The 7,859-nt window shown below is 40.1% G+C and overlaps 1 long non-coding RNA gene across 1 annotated transcript; it reads right to left on the reverse strand.

Annotated features, from left to right (window-relative positions):
* Window positions 1-1,262: 1,262 nt before the first annotated feature.
* LOC136526765 (uncharacterized) lies at window positions 1,263-5,792 on the reverse strand. The gene is made up of 3 exons (XR_010776577.1): window positions 5,585-5,792; window positions 5,183-5,475; window positions 1,263-1,469 (listed from the first exon to the last, which is right to left on the reverse strand). It is a non-coding gene; the product is annotated as an uncharacterized lncRNA (long non-coding RNA).
* Between the last annotated feature and the right edge of the window lie 2,067 nt (window positions 5,793-7,859).

Genomic DNA, 7,859 nt, shown 5'->3' on the forward strand with positions numbered 1-7,859 from the left:
ACATTGGAGCGTGACCCACCTGTGTTGAGGCGAACATCACTGTCGCTTCAGCGTATGAACTGTCTGGTCATAGGGCATGGTCACCGTCGCATTGCAGTACGATCCGCCGTGATGATCCCTTAGTCGATGTCAGGTTACTAAATGATTCGGCGGTGATGCACTATTGACCCCTACCGCATTAGACGAATAACGGTGGTGATGGTCGTCTGCTTCACCAAAGGCAAGTGGTACGGCGGTGATGACAAAACAACCAATGGCCCTTACATCCAACGGTGATAGAATTGCATCTAGTTTTTACAATGTATTTACTAATTTAGCCGGGCCTTAATAACTTACTAAATACACACCATACATATATAATCATTACACATCATTCATCTTGTCCACAATGGAGAGTACTTGTTATAATAACAATGCTCGACACTAACATAACAACTATGTCAACTGATGAATTAGCACAAACGGTACATAGATAGTATAATAAAGGTTCTACTCCCTACAGACTTACGTAAGGTAGATGTGCTCCGCTCCTTCATATTAGCATCCCTTGATCAGCTTAGCTAGCCAATGCAGCATGGAACCCCTCTTCTTCCTCCCATAGCCATTGCAGGAAAAATCAGTTCAAAAGCAGTGAGACTCCAAAATCTGCACAATGCAAAGCAGCAGAATTAATAATATTTCAACATATCATTGGTTTAGTTATCAAGTCAAAATTAGACTATATATAGACTCAAAACAACTCCCTACCTGAACAAAGACATGTCCCTAACAATAAAATACAGCATATACACCTTTACTTGCTATGCTAAATGACTCTATGAACAAGGGAACATAAGGCAGATAGTGAGCTCAGTTCAAATAAATACTTAGGTACTTTTAGGATAGCGGACGACCTAGGCAGGGAGGACATGAACTTTTCTGTGGCTCAGGTCATATGCCATCAGTGTTCTGTCCTCCTCAACAAGGAAAATTAAATTCCATTCTAGGTGAACTGCAATCACTCTGTAGTCCACAATGTCAGTCTCAGAACCGAGTCCAATATTATTCAGTCCAAATAGCTACAATGTGTTTACCATATGTGTCACACCCAGTTTTAAGAAAAAAACTAGATGTACACCATATATGTGCCTAGGAAGTTAAATCATATATACAGAGACAAATTATAATAGTATCAAACGACAGTGCTTTATTATATAACGAATAACAATATAACATTATCACTTACATAGCTAGAGACAAAGGTTACATCAAAGTAGCGGAATCATAAATTCTAATCTTCAAGCCAAGCCTCTAAACACCATAGGGATGGTTGATTGGGGTACTGTCGGCGTAAAAACGTGTCGATACGCCTGGCACATAGTAAGCCGGAAGGATCTGCTTGATGGAGCAAGGCTGGAGATTCGCTTGGCTTCAATCGCAGGACCCATCGACCCTACGAATTCATCCCGAGGCGTGCTAGTCAATTTGACCTGTAATTGACAAGGAGAGAAAGTTTATCAGTAATTTAAGGTGAAACATGCCGGTCTTTGGTCAGACAGTTTCAAGTGTGCCGCTTCGGAAGCAGCCAGACAGAAAAAAATCGACTAAACGACCGATACGCGAAGAAATCAGCTATTTACGGACTGTAAAGCTCGTGGATCGTGATTGATTTTATGTTGACAAGTACAATACACGCATATTTAAGTAAAATCATCTGCTAGGTGGGTGTTACCAGTGTAAAGCATTGAGCCGATGAATCTAACGAGAAAGGATATAACATGCGAACAAATCGACTGTTTAGTATAAATGGATCTACAAACGCTCTGAATTTAATCTGTTACCATCAACAGTGAGGTTCGACCGGATCGATGACAACTATGATGATAATAACAAACCAAAACCAAAGAATCCATAAAATCATCTATACATTGACAGGCTTTTCGAAACACATGCTATATGTGTGAAAGCTCAAACGAATTGGCTAAAATAGCCGATTCAGGTGGAAAAAGGAACTACAGCGTGTGAACAATCGACTATTTAATATGGACAAATTTATGAACTCATCAGACTTAACCTGCTATCTCTAACAGTGGGGTTCAACCGGATCGATGACAGTCGTGATAAAGACAATAAATTAAACCTTTAAAGTAAACAGATCTATTCACATTTAACGGAATTATGGAGATACACTATAGGCGTTAAAGCATAGGCGATCGACTATTTAGCCGATGCGGGCATAGCAAACAGTCAAGGTTACGCCGAATTGAAAACAAATCTACCAACTAGCATCCTCCGATCTAAAGTGCCATCAGTGGGGATCGACCGGATCGTTACAGCCATAATAGCGAACTATATACCAGATTTAACTAGCCAGCAAACCTCCTCAAGATCAGACATGCCTTAACCGCGTACTATGCATGATCAATATCGAAGTAGAACAACCGATGAAGCATAACCCGTCGCTCAAAGTAAGAAACATCGTATTGTAACAAAGCAAACGGCGGACTAAAAGGATATGAGGCCGATGTAGATCAATCTCGACCGGACAGGTTGATGTTGCTGAAAACTAATGATAATAAGAACATCAGCAAGATCGGCAACTTAATGAATCTACCCAAAGGATGCCACTCTTAGGTAGAGCCGATAACTTGATCTTAACCTAATTCGAGCAGTGGAGGTCAAACTTAACCGATGCAGCCGTACTTGAACTAGATAAAGATCGATAACTAGGTTATGCTAGAGCTTGCAGTGGAGGTCGAACTTAACCAATGCAGCCATACAAACCAAAGCATAAGCCATGACGGTACTTACAGACAAGCCGGAGGTCGGCCGGACCGATGCAGCCCTGCTTGTTGAAGAACTTGTCGAGATCTACATTACTCATACTCCTAAGGGTTGGCGTAAAGCCGAAAAAGTAACTTGTATTAATTGATTGGATGTCCTTTTTACAATAGCCGGGGTCCAATATTTATACCCGGAGCCTAAGCATGAATCCTACTCAAGTACGGCTCATTACAATCTTTGGTATAAAAGAAAACATTCCTAACTTAAGATAACTTGGACCCTAATCTTTCCTTTTTTTAGACTCCGACATGTATTTCCTGACGTCAACCGTAGCTCATTGTCGTTATCTGCTGACGTCATTCGAAAAGAGCCGATTTCAGTGCCACATCAGAATCAGCTGATATCGATTCTTATGCAATCGATTCCTTAATTGACACAATCTTGGAAGCTTTGAGTTCCCGCGTTCTTTCTCCCAAATTTTATTGTAAACAGGTACATACACCTAGCACTTCTTAGGAAACCCGCTAGCTCCACCTTCTATTATCCATCTAGGATTTTTTCGAAAATTTGAATGTAAAGCAAGCGTAAGTACATGTCGTACTCAACAATTATAACGTGGGGTTCATGAGGCTCAAAAGGTAGACACTGGTTTAACTGCTTTTAGCTTTTATGTCACAATTTTAAGTAATTGAGTAACAACAAGTTTATCACAAGCCCATATAAACACATGATCAGGTAAATATGAATAATGAATAGCATAAACAATTAAACATTAGTGATCGTCTATTCCATAAGGGTCCAAGGCGACTCGTGACCGTGAGCACGGCTGATATACCAGTTTTACATTCTGCAGAGGTTGTACACTTTCACTATGAGTCGTGTTGCCCATATGCCCAGATTAATTACTCCCAAAACACTTTCAAGGTGAGCAGACAGAAAAACACTATGAAGTCTTTCAAAGATTCGTCTAACAAGTTTGGGCCACTAGGTTTCCAATTGGCAGGCAGATATAGAGCCCCCCTTTCGAAAGGCACAGTCACGCAGAAGTACTCTTAGGAACAGAGGTCGCGCTATATCTATCGTGTCATGCCCCTTTTGCGCCCTTTCGGGTAACTACTAACGAGCTAGAAAATGTCCTCATACTTGACTAAAGACAGAGCCATGTAGCTCTCATGGTTGCACTGTAAGTCCCGGATTTTTGCTTACAGATAAATTCTTAAGGAGAGAAATCTAGAGCATTACAAAAACTATGCTCTAGCCCCCTTGTTCCTTGTTGCTAAAAAGCATCTTTTTGTGTTTATTGCATATATTATTAGTCAAGTTACAAGATCATGGTCTTTAATTGAGCGCTAGCATCATACTACCCAATACATAAACCTATAGGTGACAAGATACAAGTACAAATGCTAGGAAATCCTTAGTGGTAATCGAGGTAGACACATGCATATGATTAAAATGTGATTAATGGGTAGGACAACAAGGATGATCTCATGCTATACTTGCCTTAAACATGCTTTTCAACCAAAAGAACGTCCTTAGAGAACCTTCAGTTATCTTTTGGTCTTCCGATCTCTGGAACTCACGGACATCTCTTCTACTCGCAGATCGTAGCGACCAAGCACACCAACAAACATACAAGCATAGAATAAAGCAACTAAGAACAGTACACCATACGAGAGAAAACAACGTTCTAAAAGAAAGCTAGTGCTATGGTCATGAGATCACAAGAAACGCCAATAACGGAACTATCATAAAAAAGAAACCACTATCAAGATATTTATATTACAAAAGAAACAACTACATGCTTGATTGATTTTAATTAATACAAACCATATGAATGATATTAATTCAGATTAGTCACATCATATTTTAATCCAAAATCAAGTTAGAACTAGTCATATTTTTATTTATATAAACATGTCTCATATTATTTAATTAATTTAAAATTTATTTGGCAAAAATAAATAAACATGTAAGAGCATCTACTCTAATTATATAGGACACGTGTTTTAAACTAAGTAAATCATTAACATTAATATTTATGTATAAAATGCTCAAGTGTAACACCTACATTGTTTTTAAATTGAAAAACTAATTACATGCATTTAATCAAATTAATATTTAATTATGATCACATAAACATGTGGCACGGTAAGCGTCCATGCTAGGCCGTAGATCACAGCGCAACAAACGAACTGAAACAGAGATAAAATAGATAGGGTATGAATTGGACAAGTGCACGCATGTGGGTTGCCTTGTTTGCTTCTGCATTGCATGACGAGATGTGTTCTCTAAATGATGAATGTGCTCTTGAAAGTACAGGTGGGCAGAAGACACATACAGATGCATGTGCATGCACTTCTGATTTTGTTGTAGGATGTTTGCATGCTGTACAGGAGGGAGATGAACAACAGACCACCTCACGGCCTTGCTTCTTGGCCTTAGCTACGTCGGACAACGGCGAGATCATGAGTTACGTGGTGATATGAACTTCACTTGACGCCAATCCGGTGTTCCATATATAAGCAGAACCATGATGTCGTGAGTAGGAGGAACTAGTGGCTGGGTCCTCAAGAAGTCGGCGGCAGATACTGTGACTTAGGCAGCCACGGCCAAAGTCATGGTGGCGCTCACTCCCGCGTGCGGGCGACGACCGAGGTGGCCAAGACGATGCACAGCTAGCGCAGGGCCATGGAACAGGGACGGGACAACCTGAAACGAGGGTAGACAAATTTGATGGTCGTAGACCTGAGAGAGATGAAGATGGGAGCACGTGCTAGAGATCCCCATCGGATGTAGCTGGACAGATCGATGAAGCGACCTGACAGCCGGAGGCCGGACTCCACGCGTGCGTGGGTGACGATGACGAGGTCCAGTGACGAGGAGGCGATGTCAAGGAGCAATCGTGTAGAACGGCTCCATGGCAGCCTGGCGAAGCTCTCTCAGAGATGGCTTTTCCTCCGGTTTATTTGCTGATTTGGGCGAGATCATGCGGAGGCTGATAACGACGAGCGGAGCGGCGGCTTGGATCAGGATTGATTGGCTTAGTTTTAGGGTTGTAGAAAAGAAACGATGGCCCAGGCTTACTATTTATAGGCTAGCAGATCATCGGCCAGGGTGTGTTTTAGGATTGAAATTGAGTTGGACTTGGCTTCCTGGTCTCGCGATCGTGGAGTTCGAGTGGGACACAAGACGTTGGACAGCTGATCCATGTTGAGGACGTCCTTTGGCTGGCTGCCGCCGGGTGGTGGGTTTGAGCCCAAATTACGGAAAGAGTACACAAAATCAGGGAGAGACGAGTCGATGATGATAAGCCAAGAGCAAGAATTCCAAATAGAGTAAAAATAAGCTTTATCCAAAATATAAAGGCTCAGAGATAGATTGGAACATGATGAACCCAAATAAATTATTTGGAGCAGAGGAAAGATTTTGGGAAGCTCCAATAAAAAGATCAAGCTCGGGACACATGGAATAATTTGATTCATGAAAAGTTGGAGATTGATGATCGATTGCCTTGTAAACGTGTTTTAAGAAAACTCTGCACACTCACAAAATACATAGTCAAGCAACAAGCAAACATCACATCAACCAAAAGCTCATCAAATTAATTTAGAAAAGTTTGAAAATTCACATTTTTTCTATAACTAAATTTGTGCTAGATCAAACTAAACTTGATAAATTTTATCCAAATATTAGAACCATTCATTTTTATTTAGTGTTTTTTATTCATAACCCAAAATTAAAATTTTAGGGTGTGACAAACTACCCCACTTAACTAGAATCTCGTCCCGAGATTCGCATAGACTACAGAGAAAGATAAAGTTGATCTTCAAGTCTTCACTCTTATTGATTCGAGATGTATTAGAGATGACAAGGATGATAAAGATCAACAAGGTTTGTAGAGGATGCTACCCCACTTAATAAGAGTTTTGCTCATCTTCAAAACTAACTTCAGGACCTTCTTCAGAACACATGGATGGAGACAACGTAGAAACATCACAACAAACAAGATGAGAACACATTACAACATCGAAACTATACATGCTTCTGTAGCAATGGCGGACATCCTAAGGAGTGGATTATGATGAAAGGCCATCGTAAATTTGAATAAGGTGAGATCAGAAAACTTTAGTAAACCAAAAAAAAAATAAAAAAAAAATTCAAGGAGATAAGAAGCAATAGCTCAAAGGAAGCTATCAAGATAGGAAGACAACGTGACAAGGATAGAAATAGTTAAATCAATAAGCCAAGGAGGTAGAAAAATAGTTTAATAGCAAAATAAGCTTCAGAAAGCGGCAAGTGCTAACTAGGCATACATCCTACAGTCAACACAACTTTGATACCAATCTGTCACACCTAGTTTTAAGAACAAAACCAGATGTACACCATATTTGTGCTCCGGAAGTCAAATCATACATACAGAGACAAATTACAATAGTATCAAAAGACAGTGCTTTATTACATAACGAATAACAATATAACATTATCACTTACATAACTAGAGACAAAGCTTACATCAAAGTAGCGGAATCAAAAATTCTAATCTTCAAGCCAAGCCTCCAAACACCACAGGGACGGTTGACTGGGGGTACATACGCCTAACACTTCTCAGGAAACCCACTAGCTCCACCTTCTGTTTCCCATCCAGAATTTTTCAAAAATTTGAATGTAAAGCAAGCGTAAGTACATGTCATACTCAATAATTATAACATGGGGTTCATGAGGCTTAAAAAGTAGACACTGGTTTCATTGCGGTTAGCTTTTATGTCACAATTTTATGCAATTGAGTAGCAACAAGTTTATCCCAAGCCCATATAAGCACATGATCAAGTAAACATGAATAATGAATAACATAAACAATTAAGCATTAGTGATCATCTATTCCATAAGGGTCCAAGGCTGCTCGTGAACGTGAGCACGACTGATATACCAGTTTTACAATCTGCAGAGGTTGTATACTTTCACCATGAGTCGTGTTGCCCATATACCCGAGTTAATTACTTCCAAAACATTTCTAAGGTGAGCAGGGAGGGAAACACTATGAAGTCTTTCAAAAGTTCGTCTAACAAGTTTGAGCTGTTAGGTTTCCAGTTGGT

This window comes from Miscanthus floridulus, chromosome 19, assembly GCF_019320115.1.
Source record: "Miscanthus floridulus cultivar M001 chromosome 19, ASM1932011v1, whole genome shotgun sequence".
NCBI lineage: Eukaryota > Viridiplantae > Streptophyta > Magnoliopsida > Poales > Poaceae > Miscanthus > Miscanthus floridulus.